Source organism: Saccostrea cucullata, unplaced genomic scaffold (assembly GCF_032062105.1).
Source record: "Saccostrea cucullata isolate Sc308-1 unplaced genomic scaffold, CSIRO_AGI_Scuc_v1 ctg693, whole genome shotgun sequence".
NCBI classification, from domain to species: domain Eukaryota; kingdom Metazoa; phylum Mollusca; class Bivalvia; order Ostreida; family Ostreidae; genus Saccostrea; species Saccostrea cuccullata.
Window position 1 is genome coordinate 197,501 of NW_026923875.1, and position 13,230 is coordinate 210,730.

The window sequence follows — 13,230 nt, forward strand, 5'->3', positions numbered from 1 at the left end:
ATTGACTTATTTTCTTCTCAACTCAATGTGTACTGTAATTTATTACTAAGTATGTAATGAAAATGAATTTTCCCAGTATAATATAAACATTAAAAAGTATCAAGTTTACCTCCTCCTTGATCCTCTGGCAAAAGAACAATTCTCAGGGTTTCTGGTTCTCCTCCTTGGATGCTATTAAAATTGACCGAGTATGCAAAACTTCCTCCAGAGTCTCTACTTTCAATCCATTTTTTCCATGGGAATGATTTCTTCACTTTTCCTTGTTTGAGGCTTGCAAAGCACCTCTTCTGTTTATTCCACCTTTCAATCAGATTCACTGCAAAGCCATTAAAAGACTCAGCAAGATGAACAGGTTTTGTAGCAATTTTTCCAATTTCATTTTCAATTTTCCTTCGACAATTAAAGACATTTGCTTTTAGTCCATATATTTCTAATGCCCAAGGATGCTTTGGATCTGGCACAAAATGTACTTCGCAGTTATTTTCTTTTCCAAAGGTCTGAATGTCCAAATGTTTTTTACAAAAACTGTAAACATCTTCAGATGGAAATTGTATTAATTTTGGTATCATCAATGCTCCTTCCATGCTTCTTTTAACCTTTTCTTCAATATCTTTTGTTCCCACACAACAGGCTTTACCTTTTTCATCCAATACCATAGTAACTTTTCCTTCATTTTCTTTTACAATACTTGAAAATGATTTTTTCCCATCTTCAGTGCAAAAAATCTGACAAAGAGCAGCTTGAGAAGGAATGAAAAACAGCAATTTGCAAATATTGTTCTCAACATCTCCCAAATCAAGGTTGTTTTCCTCAAATATGAGCAATTCAGCTTTGTTCTCCCTCTCATGTTTCAAGAACTGTATGCTTTTTTTGTAATGCCATTTAATTTCATTCATGACATATGACTGAGCTTTCTCAGATCGCAGAAGGAAAGTATGGAATTCATTCTGCAATTTCAAATGTCTGAGACTTGCATGCATCTCTCCAAGTTTGCTTAGTACCTTTTCAGCACTTCCCTTGGTGTTTTCAGTAATATGAATATTACCTGGTTCAAGATTTATTTTTACATCAAATTGTATTTCAAGTTTTGTTTTCATCAGGTCTAAAATTTTACTTTCCAAAATATCAAATTTTCTTGGACCTGATACTGATTCATCAACATATGGGATGTTGCTTCTTATCTTCTGAAGTTCTGCTTTTATTAAAGGTTTACCTTGATCAAAGGCTGCCTTGTGGCCAACAAGCCAAACTCCATCTCTTCCACTTTCCTTTTCCGAAAATAGAGATGTACCTTTTATACATCTTCCTTCTCCATACATTTTCTGGCAGAATTCTTCTCCATCACTCATTGATAAATCCCAAAACTCATACTTTATATCAAATTTTTGGCTTGTTTCCTTTAAATAATGTTGCAAATGAATTATAATTGCATGTGTATCAGCTGCAAAAGCTGAAAACATGAATATAGGTGCCTTGTTTTCAAACAGATTTAAACTAGCCCCAATGGCACTAAGGGATTCCTTTAATGATACTAGACATATTCCATCATACAGACAGAAACACCACTGGAAATATTCATGAACTTCACAAGGTAAACTGAGTGAAATTGGTATTTGTACTCCAATTTGAACTGTTACCACCAATTGTTTTGGAACTGGAAAAAAGGGGGATACATGCATTTATCATATGACCTTCAATAATGTGAACAAACTAGATTTATTTAAATAAAGAGTGGGGTATACAATGTTTATTCTATCAATATTATTCATAAATATTAAAAGTTATCTGGTAATATAATAGCTTTATACAAATAAATCAGTATTGAAAATTAAGGTATCTACTGTAGAAGCACAAATTTTCGTGGGCATAAGATTTTGTTGTTTTGTCATCAAAAATAGTTTCCTGGGCATTTAATTTCGTTGTTTTGAAAGAAACCCTTTTCAATATATAGTCATAGAAAATTTTGTGTGGGATTAAATTTCGTTGAATATTGTTAACAACGAAATAAACGAAATTTAATCCCCCACGAATATTTCTGCTTCTACAGTATTTGTACACATCTATAATTATCTGCTGATTTCTTCATAGTATGCCTTAAATAGTGCTGCTTTGCTAGTTTAAAAAAAACCATTGGCTAAAATTTGCTAGTGGTAAAAAAAATTAATTTCGATCCCTGCTATATGTTAATGAGTAAAGAAGATCTAGATTTGGTGTTTTCAATATATGACCAATTAAGCCTCACACCTAAGATTGAACCATGTGTCTGAGGGCCATATATAAAATTTTTTACAGTTTTGTAAAAGGCTGACAATTTACATATAACCACAGAAATAGTTTACCTAAGGCCTAAAAAGAGATTGAGTTTTTCTGTAACATTCCCAATACCAGAAGTCTCTGTCGAGATTGTAGCTAGTAAACCTAGATTATCGATTGTGAAACTGTTATGCTCATTTTTGTAAATTTGGCCTGCCATAGTTTTTGGAGTAGCATTTAACAGAAATAATTGAAATCAAAAACTGATATATAGAATTATGTATTTTAGTGTAGTCTACTTGTGTGCCAAGTTATACTGAAATCAGACTAAATACACTGTAGAAAAGAAGCGTTTTAAAAATATTTCACGGAAATTTCTATTTTTAGTAACATGGAAACACTGTTCATCGAAATCAAAACATAGGTAATCAGAGATTACAGAGCTCACCTCAACGTGTGTTGTCTTTAAGTAAGGCAAATTAAGTCACACAATTAACCAACAAAAAGTGTACATCCAAAAATGCAAAATTTATGCAAATTTGATACTTTGGAATAGACCTATATAAAAACTAAAAACTAGTTCTTCATCATAAAAATGTAATTAAAATCCAGCATCTGAAGCAAGATTGAGAGTTTTCATCCCTTGATGCATCATTTGTGCAACTGGTTTATATAAGCCTAATAGTTTCTTGGTGATAGACTTGCACCCATAACTTTTACGAGGTCTATTATCTGGAAAATGTATGTCGAATTCAGCATCTGAAGCAAGTCCATTAGTGTGCATCCTAAGATGCATCATCCATGCAAGTTTGGTCAACATAGGGCTTAAAGTTACTTGCAAATGAAACCTGTATAAAAAAATTAACCTTTCCACTAATCCAGAAAATGAAGGTCAGATTCAGCATCCGAAGCCAGCCTAGTAGAATGCACCCTTAGATGTACCATCCATGCAAGTTTGGTCATTATAGAGCTCAAAGTTACTTGGAAATGAATCCTGTACCATAAACTTTAACCTGTTTACTCGTCCAGAAAATGTAGGTCAGATTCAGCATCCGAAGCAAGTCTGGTAGTATGCATCCTAAGATGTACCATCCATGCAATTTAGTCGTTATAGGGTTCATAGTACTGTACCTTGGAAACGAAACCTGCATCCAAAATTTTAACCTGTTCACTCAACCGGAAAATGTAGGTCAGATTCTGCATCCGAAGCAAGACTGGTAGTATGCATCCTAAGATGTACCATCCATGCAAGTTGGTCATTATATGTCTCATAGTAGCTTGGAAATGAAACCTGCACCAAAAACTTTAACCTGTTCACTCAACCGGAAAATGTAGGTCAGATTCAGCATCTGAAGCAAGTCTAGTAGATTACATCCTAAGATGTACCATCCATGCAAGTTTGGTCATTATAGGGCTCAACGTATCTTCAAAATGAAACCTTCACCAAAAACTTTAACCTGTTCACTCAACCGGAAAATGTAGGTCAGATTCAGCATCCGAAGCAAGGCTGGTAGTATGCATCCTAAGATGTATCATCCATGTAAGTATGGTCATTATATGTCTCATAGTAACTTGGAAATGAAATCTGCACCAAAAACTTAAACCTGTTCACTCAACCGGAAAATGTAGGTCAGATTCAGCATCCGAAGCAAGTCTAGTAGAATACATCCTAAGATGTACCATCCAGGCAAGTTTGGTCATTATAGGGCTCAAAGTATCTTCAAAATGAAACCATCACCAAAACTTTAACCTGTTCACTCAACCGGAAAATGTAGGTCAGATTCAGCATCTGAAGCAAGACTGGTAGTATGCATCCTAAGATGTATCATCCATGTAAGTTTGGTCAACATAGGGCTTATAGTTACTCTGAAATGAGACCTACACCAAAAACTGCACCAAAAATGTTAACCTGCACCAAAAACATTAACCTGGTCATTCCTTTGCTGAAATTGCAGCATCTGAAACTTTGACTGGTACAATGAAACACACTAGCAACATCTTCCATGCATGTCTAATCAATATAGGACATAGAAGTACTTAAAAAGAAAACTGCTCCAAAAAACTTAACCTTAACCCGGGACGCCGACGCCGAGGGTATCACATAAGCTCCCCCCAACTTCGTTGTGGTGAGCAAAAAATGATACTGAATCAGTTATTACTTCACAGTCTTTAATTGTATTATGTCCATGTTTTCCTTCAATTCAAATCTACAGAAATTAGTAATTGTCTTATTGTATTTATGGTGAGTATAGTTCACATAATTATATACCATAATTTACGAAAAATAGGTCGATACTTTTTTCTCAGAACCCCTGGGGTCGCCAATATACAGAATTAGACCTTTCTAAGGCTCAAGTTTACGAAAAATGCCCCTAATCAGTAAAATTTGCGTTAATTTCAAATCAAATCTGTGCCACTTTCGTAACTTTTCATTATTTTACACAAAAAAATTAATGCCCCCATTAATAATAAAGAATAAAATATTTATTCCATTGCTTTCTTACAAAATAAATTTCATTAACTATCCGTTGATGACAAAAGAAAAAAAAATTGCTTCATCTAGTAAATAAATCAACGTAATATCCATTAACATCATGCAGTGTCCATCTTGTGAAGTTGGGAAGTCGCGATCGTGTACTTAAAATAAAATCACAACCATGTCAAAATTTAAAATAGGGAAAAGTTTTCACAATCACAACTGTAGTTTCTATTACTATTTATTATTTGAAGAAGTATACTGTATACTGGGTTATTTTGGCCCTGTGTTATTTTCGCCCTCTAACACTTAAAAATAATTTTGTCACATTTTAAATTCGCCCAGTCAGGGTTTTGTTTAAGAAAATGTACTGTATTCTTTGAATTCCCCCTGTTTTAAATTTGCCCAAAAGAGGATAGGGCGAAAGGGTCGAAATTAAAACAGGGGTGAAATTTTCCCTGTATACAGTACTTAAATATTTTATTTTCATTGTCTTATATTTATTTAAATGTAAAATGCATTAAATAAATTGTTTCCAATAAATTTCTAAATTTAATTACATTTGATCAGGAACCTATAAACTAATTAAGTCATTTAGTTGTTTATATGACTCCCTGTCACTTTTTTTCTACATAGCTTATCGTTAAAGCATGTAAAACCCAACATAAGACAAGAGATGTTTGTAAAACACTTATGCCCCCCTCCCCCACAGTTAGAATTTTTCAAAGTGCAAAAGGGCATAGCTCTGTCAACCAGAAGTCTCTGACGAGACTGAAGCTCTACTGGTTTGTACTTATATCAAAGGAAGAGGAAAGAACTTAAGCAGTTGGGAATTGAAACTTTACAACAGCAATTAATAGAATAATGATCCTTGAATAATTCTATTTATGTTCTTAGTGTAGTCTACTTGCATGCCACATTATATTATAATCAGACTAAAACTGTATTTGAAGTAGCTTTTTGAGAGTAACAGAAATTGCTATTTTTATTAACCAAGGAAATGATGTTCACTAAAGTCAAAAACGGATATAAAGAATTATGTACCTTAGTATAGTCTACTTATGGAAAGAATTTCATAGAAATTTCTATTTTTAATTACAACGCCAACACCATTTGTCGAAATTGAAAACCTATATACGGAATTATGTATCTTAGTGTAGTCTACTTGTGTGCCAAGTTATAATGAAATCAGACCAAAACTGTATTTGAAGTAGCATTTTGAGAGAATTTCACAGAAATTTCTATTTTTAGTAACAACGCCAACACCTTTCGTCAAAATCAAAAACAGATATACAGAAGTATGTATCTTAGTGTTGTCTACTTGTGTGCCAAGTTTTAATGAAATCAGACCAAAACTGTATTTGAAGTAGCATTTTGAGAGAATTTCACCAGAATTTCTATTTTTAGTAACAATGCCAACACCGTTTATCGAAATCATAAACCAATACACAGAATTATGTACCTTAATGTAGTCTACTTGTGTGCCAAGTTATATTGAAATCAGATCAAAATTGTAGGTGGAGTAGCATTTTGAAAGAATTTCACAGAAATTTTTATTTTTAGTAACAACGCCAACACTGTTCATCCTAATCAAAAACCGATAAATAGTTTTATGTATCTTAGTGTAATCAACTTATATGCCAAGTTATATTGAAATCAGACAAAACTGTATTTGAAGTAGCATTTTGAAAGAATTTCACAGAAATTTCTATTTTTAGTAACAACGCCAACACCATTCATCGAAATCAATAACCGATTCACAGAATTATGTATCTTAGTGTAGTATACTTATATGCCAAGTTATATTGAAATCAGATCAAAACTGTAGGAGGAGTAGCATTTTGAAAAATTGTTCACAGACAGACGGACAGACGGATGGACGCCAGACGCATTACTATCGCATAAGCTCTTCTGGTCTCTGACCAGTAGAGGTAAAAATGGCGCGATTGTACATGTACCCAAAACAGAACTTGACCAAGCTAATCATCTGATAAATCCGTAAACCAAATTTCATTTTAGTATGTGAAACCTCTGCAAAGAAATGAATGGAAACTGCAAACAATCAAAATTTTTCTAAGTTCATGGGGCATAACTCTGTCAAATGGTGCGATTGTACCCAAAACAGAACTTGACCAAGATATTTATGTGATATATCTGTATACCAAATTTCATTTCAGTATGTACAATGGTTATGAAGAAAATGAACGGAAACTGCAAAAAATTGGAATTTTTCAAAGTCCAAGGGGCATGACTCTGTCAAAAATTTTGCGATCATATCAATATAAAACTTGACCTAGACATACCTCTGATAAATCTGTATACTAAATTTCATCTCTGTATGTGCAATGGTTGCAAAGGAAATGAATGGAAACTGCAAACAATCAAAATTTTTGAAGTTCATGGGGCATAACTCTGTAAAAAATGGTGCGATTGTACCCAAAACAGAATTGAATCAAGATATTTATGTGATATATTTGTATACCAAATTTCATTTCAGTATGTACACCGGTTATGAAGAAAATGAACGGAAACTGCAAATAATTGGAATTTTTCGAAGTCCAAGGGGCATAACTCTGTCAAAAATGGTGCAATTGTACCCAAAACACAACTTGACCTAGATATTTATTTGATATATCTGTATACCTAATTTCATATCAGTATGAACAGTGGTTGTGAAGAAAATGAACGGAAACCGCAAATAACTGGAATTTTTCGAAGTCCAAGGGGCATTTCTCTGTCAAAAATGGTGCGATCATACCCATGACAGAAATTGACCTAGATATTCATGTGATATATCTGTATATATACAGACCGACAGACAGCAGCAAAGCAAAATGCCCTCCCTTCTTCAAAGGGGGGTATAAATATTCACTGAAATCTCCGTCCGAAATACAGCTCCCATGACGAAATTGTTTACCTCCTCGAATAAAAGACTTCCTATAGTATGTTTTTACCCTATGTGATTCTGAACCAAGTCTATTATGGCTATTGAACATTACATATATATGTAGGGTAAAAACAGACTATAGGAACTATTTTATTCAAGGAGGTAAACAATTTCATCATGGGAGCCATATTTAGAACAGAGATTTTAGTGAATGTTTTTATGTAATGTAAAATTACAGTATTATAAATTGCTGCTGGGTTGTCCTTCTTAATTGAAGTACCGGGTAATAAAGCAAATAACATTACAGACTGAAAATCATTGTCTATTTGCAATAACCTCTTTGCTTGGAAAAATTTCATTCTCACATTTATTTGTATTGTTAAGGATTATGCAGAGTAGAAACCACAGCAGTGCAAGTGAAAATCTAGTCTCACTTATAATACTAAAAATCTACCTCATGAAAAAAAAGTGTCACGAAAATATAGTGATCTACAGTACATGTATATGAATTCTGCGATTTCAGAAAACTACTGCTATCATGTAAGAAGCAATGAAAACATGAAAATTTCAACTCATGGTAGGGATTCCTCTTTAGAGTAAAAAGTGATTACCATATGGAGATGGATGCTGTTGATAATGCTGAGGCGTCTGTTGAAAACACTGCTGATGATATGGTTGAGAAGAATTTAACATATGACCAAATTGCTGAGAATGTTCTTGACCAAATCGTTGAGAAGGTTCTTGATCAAACTGTTGAGAAGGTTCTTGACGAAATTGTTGAGAGGGTTCTTGACCAAATTGTTGAGAGGGTTCTTGACCAAATCGTTGAGAGGGCTGTTGATCAAATTCTTTAGGATACTGTTTCAAAATTTCTGCAAGAAAATAAAATTCAAATTGGATGAAAATTTTCTCTTAATAATCAACAGTTCCACTGCTACCATTATACCTTAGCTAATAGGGGTCTGCACAAACTGTCCAGAGCAATTATTTGTTAAAACTGAAAGATTGATTGTAGTAACTAAAGTGTTGAGGTAGTTCTACAGTCTACACTTGGCACTTAATGGGCTCAATCTTAAAAATTCTGCTTTTATAAGATAGACACACATCCCAGCAAGGATTGACATAAGAAAAACTATATGTCATCATGTTTACTTTTCAGCTACTGCCTCTCATACTAGTATACCTTGAAATGCAAGATACTGAAACTTACCAATCCTAGATTTCGTGTTATATAAATGAATTAAAGTATAAATATTCAACCTTTATACACAAAATGGAGTAGAAAAATATGTTAATAAACCATATATAGTCATTATTTGGGTGAATTATTACAAATATTTGCACTTTGTTAGGCCAACATATCAAAATTTTACATTAGAAAAAATATGCTTGACAGATCAATCTCGGAAATAAGGCAGACTACGCCTTTTTATGAGTAGTGTTCAGTTTTCATGTGGTGAAAACAATAATGTTAACTTTATTTTAACTTATCAAAATATTAATAATCTGCTACTTATCCCAGTGCATATCCTCGTAGATTGTTAAAATAGCACTGAATGATGTACACTTTAAACTATTTTTGGATGATAATAAAATCTATTAACAGCAATCGATGGCTAAGATCAACTTAAAATAGAAAAATTGCTTTCAATTTTTCATGTGGTTAGGTATTTACAAATGCACTTCAAGATAGTTTATGTTCAAAGAAAAATTCACTGTTTACCTTGATTTTGATATTTAGAAGATGTACTACCAATAATTTGATGACTGGCCTGGCCAAACGAATGTAAAGAGCTTGTTCCTTGAGTATTACTTTCAATCCAAAGACCCAATAATTTCAGTTTTAATTTTTTTGTCCATTCCTCTCTATTTTTATCCAGAATAGGATCAGAAACAAGTTCTATGAGTAACATATCAAGCTGTTTTTCATATTCATGAATTTTTCCTAAAAGTTGAACTTTAAGTGGATTGCCTAATGTGCACCAATGTTTAAGAATCTCTTTTGGACCCTCTTCATTCCCTAGCTGTTCAGTTATTGTTTTTTTCTTTATCAATTCATCCTTTATGTCCTCACTTCCTGTTGAAGCATGGATACTTTTTTCATTCTCCTCTTCATCAGAGCTTTCATTTTCTTCATTTTCTCCAGTTGACACTGTCTGAATCTTGGAAAACTTAGCTATACTCTTTGATGTATTCTTTTCAGAATCCCACTCCCAGTTTTTATTTCCATTCATCCTTTCTTCATAACCTCTAGAGATTGTCTGTTGACTTCTAGTGGCAGGCATGTTTGTACTAGCAGTGACGGAGAAAATTTGTTTTTGAGGTGAATCAGTATGCATGTTTTCTTCATTTTGTGATTCATCCACTCTTACCTCTGTGATACTCTTCCAACCATCTGCATAGTTGGACTCATTCAAAGAGATGAGATTCTGCTCACCTTGGGAAGAAGCATCTGATATCGAAGCTTCCATATTTGTTGACTTACTGTTTGATGAATTAGCTACATCTGCATTCTCAGTATCTTTATTCCTCTCATCTTCATCAACATCTTCAGAACTTAATGATCCTTCAACACCACCACAGTCACCCTGTTTTTCTTTCATCCTTGAAGTTGGTTCATCATTCTGATTTTCAGTTGTGATTTTCTCTGCAAATTTGGTTTCATCTTCTTGTCCTGTTGTATCAAAGGAATTTCGCACTTGTAAATTATTTCCCTGATCTAGAATGTTAGGTGACTCTGAGTCACCTACATCAGCTGTACTTCCTTTATTTCCAATGCCTTCGTGACTTACTTTCTTGCATTCAAGTTCCTGTTCCTGAGTTTTAGTGGAAAATTTGTTTTCTGTTGTACATAGTGTTTCTGACTGAACTGGACCATTCTTGTCTTTTGGTTTTTCAAAAGTTTCCCAAGAAGTTTCTGATTCTGGAGAAGGTTTTCCCTGCAATGTTTCTCTATCACCAGCATTTTCTCTGTCCTCATTCAGTGTTTCTGGAAATCCTGCAGATTTTCCAACTTTAACAGAATTTTGTGATTTTTCTTTACTGCTAGAATTTTCTTTTTCTGCTAAATGCACAGAAGCAGGTGTTTTGTTTTCAGCTGTGGTATTTTCCCCCCTTTTGTCATTTTCCTCTTTGGTCTGTTCCGCAGAACTCATCAGATGATGAGATGACTTTAATTCCTTACTGCCTTGTCTTTGATCATCATTGTTAGTCTCCCCATACTTCTCTTCTTCATCTTGAAATCTTACTGTTACTAAATCTGCATTTTCAAGTCCTTTGTCATCTACTTTATCTTTGTTAGAATCTTCTGGAGCATCTTTTTCTGTTGAATCTTTGTCTTTTGCAGCAGTTTTATATCTACTAAAACCTGCAGCCATATCATTAGAATCATTCCTAATATCTAGTCCATGATCCCTGTCACCATGATCCGAAACTTGCTTCTTAACCTGATTCTCATCACCTTCTGTTTTTTCTGTGTCATTGGTAGATGTTAATTTTGGGTTTTCGTTTTCAACCTTTTCCTTTACCTCTGGAGAGGCAAAGGATTCTCCATTTACATTCAAATTATCTTGTAGATTTTCAGACTTTTCTTTGCAACTGGTTACTGAATCTGATGGTTTCAAGCTAGATGTTGCTTCTGTTCTTTCAGATTCCTTTTCAGTGGTTCTGTCTTCCCTGCCATCAGACTGTACAGCAATATCAGGTTTACTTCCATTGTTTTGATCAAGTGGTGTCTTTTTGCCATCATCCATATTATTCCTTCTTGTTTTCTCATCCAATTTTCCACTGAGTTCTCTAGCATAGTCTTGACTTGTAACAACATCTCCTGTATCTTTCGACTTCTCATTTTCTTTAATCAAACTGTCCCCTGCCATTGTGTCTTCAAGTGTTCTTTTATCATGTTTAATATTAGATTCTTTCTCAGCTGAAGAATTGCTGCTTATTTTGCCATTTTTCATCTGGTCTGAAGTACTCACTTTAGGATTAGCAGTATCTAATTTTTTATTGCCTTGACTGGGAACACTCTCCCCCTTTTTTTCAGACCATCTCTTTTCTTCGTCTTCAAAATTCCCAGTTCCTAGATCTTGTTCATGAAGCACTTTACTTTTTGAAGCTTCTTTATTATTGAGAGCATCTCCAGGTGGACTTTTCTTGTTTGCATCTTTACTTTCATCAACAAATGGGTGCTGTATTTCATCGTTTATACCAACTTTATCATTGCTATTGCCGGGATGAGTGACACTCTTTTTAACTTCAGTGTCACCTTCATTCCTCTTTTCTGCATTAAGGACAACATTCTCCTGATTTTCTAGAGAGGTAGAGGGTTTTCCCACTGAAATGGGATTATCTTGCAGATTTCCATTTTCTTTGCCTTTGGCTGCTGAGTCTGATGGCTCAATTGCTTTTTCTGCTTTTCCGGTTTCAACATCTGTGGTCCTGCCTTCCCTTATTTCTGACTGATCATCAGTTTTCATTTCAGGTTTATTCCCATTGTTATGATCAAGTGTCATTTCACCATCAATCACATCTATCTTTTTTTCTGTTTCATCAGTACAATTCTCTTTAGAATCTGAGTTAATGTTTTCAGCTTTTTGGTCTTTTGCATGGCCTTGTGTTGCAACACCATCTACTGCAATTTTATACTCTTTATCAAAACTGCTCCCTGCTGATGCACTTGCAACTACTCTCGTTTCAATCTCTTTTTTGCAAGCATCTTTGGTTGCATCCTTCTCCTCTGCTCTAAGTTCAGCTTTATCTTGGGATGGAACTCTATTTTCCTCATTACCATCTGTCTTGTCTGCTTGGATTTCATCTTCAAGGCCCTTATCACTTTGACAACCAATATTTTGCTTATCAACCTCACCTTTGCCAAGGACATCTTCTGTAGATGGAATAGTACGCTCACCAGTGTTGTCATGTTTAGTATCACTGCCAGTACCAGTATTGCATGCATTATCTACACTATCGACATCACCATCCTCTGCAAAATTGCAGAATAAACAAAATAAGCACAAGGTTTTGTTCAACTTTTATTTACAGCACAAGTAAAGCCTTGGATATACATAAGCTTTGAGTACATACAGAGTAGTAAAATGAGATGAAAAGATTTTTAAAATAGTATACAAGATTCCCATGAGTAACAATGCTAACAAGACCAACTTAAAAAAAAAAGGCATGCAATTTATATTGTGACCATGAATTTTAAAGTTCAATTTTACAATGTGTATAGCCATGTTCCTTTTGTGAAATTCTAATATTTCTATGAAAGAATTTATTTTGCTATGTGATACCACTATAGCCAAAGTGCCCATAATGAACCTTGAATCTATATTACATGGAAAATCTTATTTAACTTGATCCTTTTAACCTTGCTTTTTGAAGAAGGTTTAATTTCTATTTCAGGTTTCCAAATATACTTTGCCTCCTACTGTGGCAAAATCTTAGCAGTAAGAACCATATGATTTAAACAAATCTGAAACTACAGTACATTGCAAAGCTCATTCAAATGGATCATGGCAGATTATTTTGCTTAAAAATTAACACTTGAAAAACAATACTGATTCTGACTGAAGCAACCATGACAATATAGCAAATTGATAAACTGACAAAATTT

General features: G+C 34.0%; 1 protein-coding gene across 1 annotated transcript in view; it reads right to left on the reverse strand.

Annotated features, from left to right (window-relative positions):
- The window catches only part of LOC134265167 (uncharacterized), a 94,499-nt gene that overhangs the window by 72,698 nt on the left and 8,571 nt on the right, over positions 1-13,230 (reverse strand). The window contains exons 3-5 of the transcript XR_009991692.1: positions 9,340-12,597; positions 8,228-8,488; positions 110-1,654 (exon numbers count right to left, since the gene is read on the reverse strand). The gene's annotated coding sequence lies outside the window, so the exon portion shown is untranslated. The remainder of the gene's footprint in view (positions 1-109; positions 1,655-8,227; positions 8,489-9,339; positions 12,598-13,230) is intronic.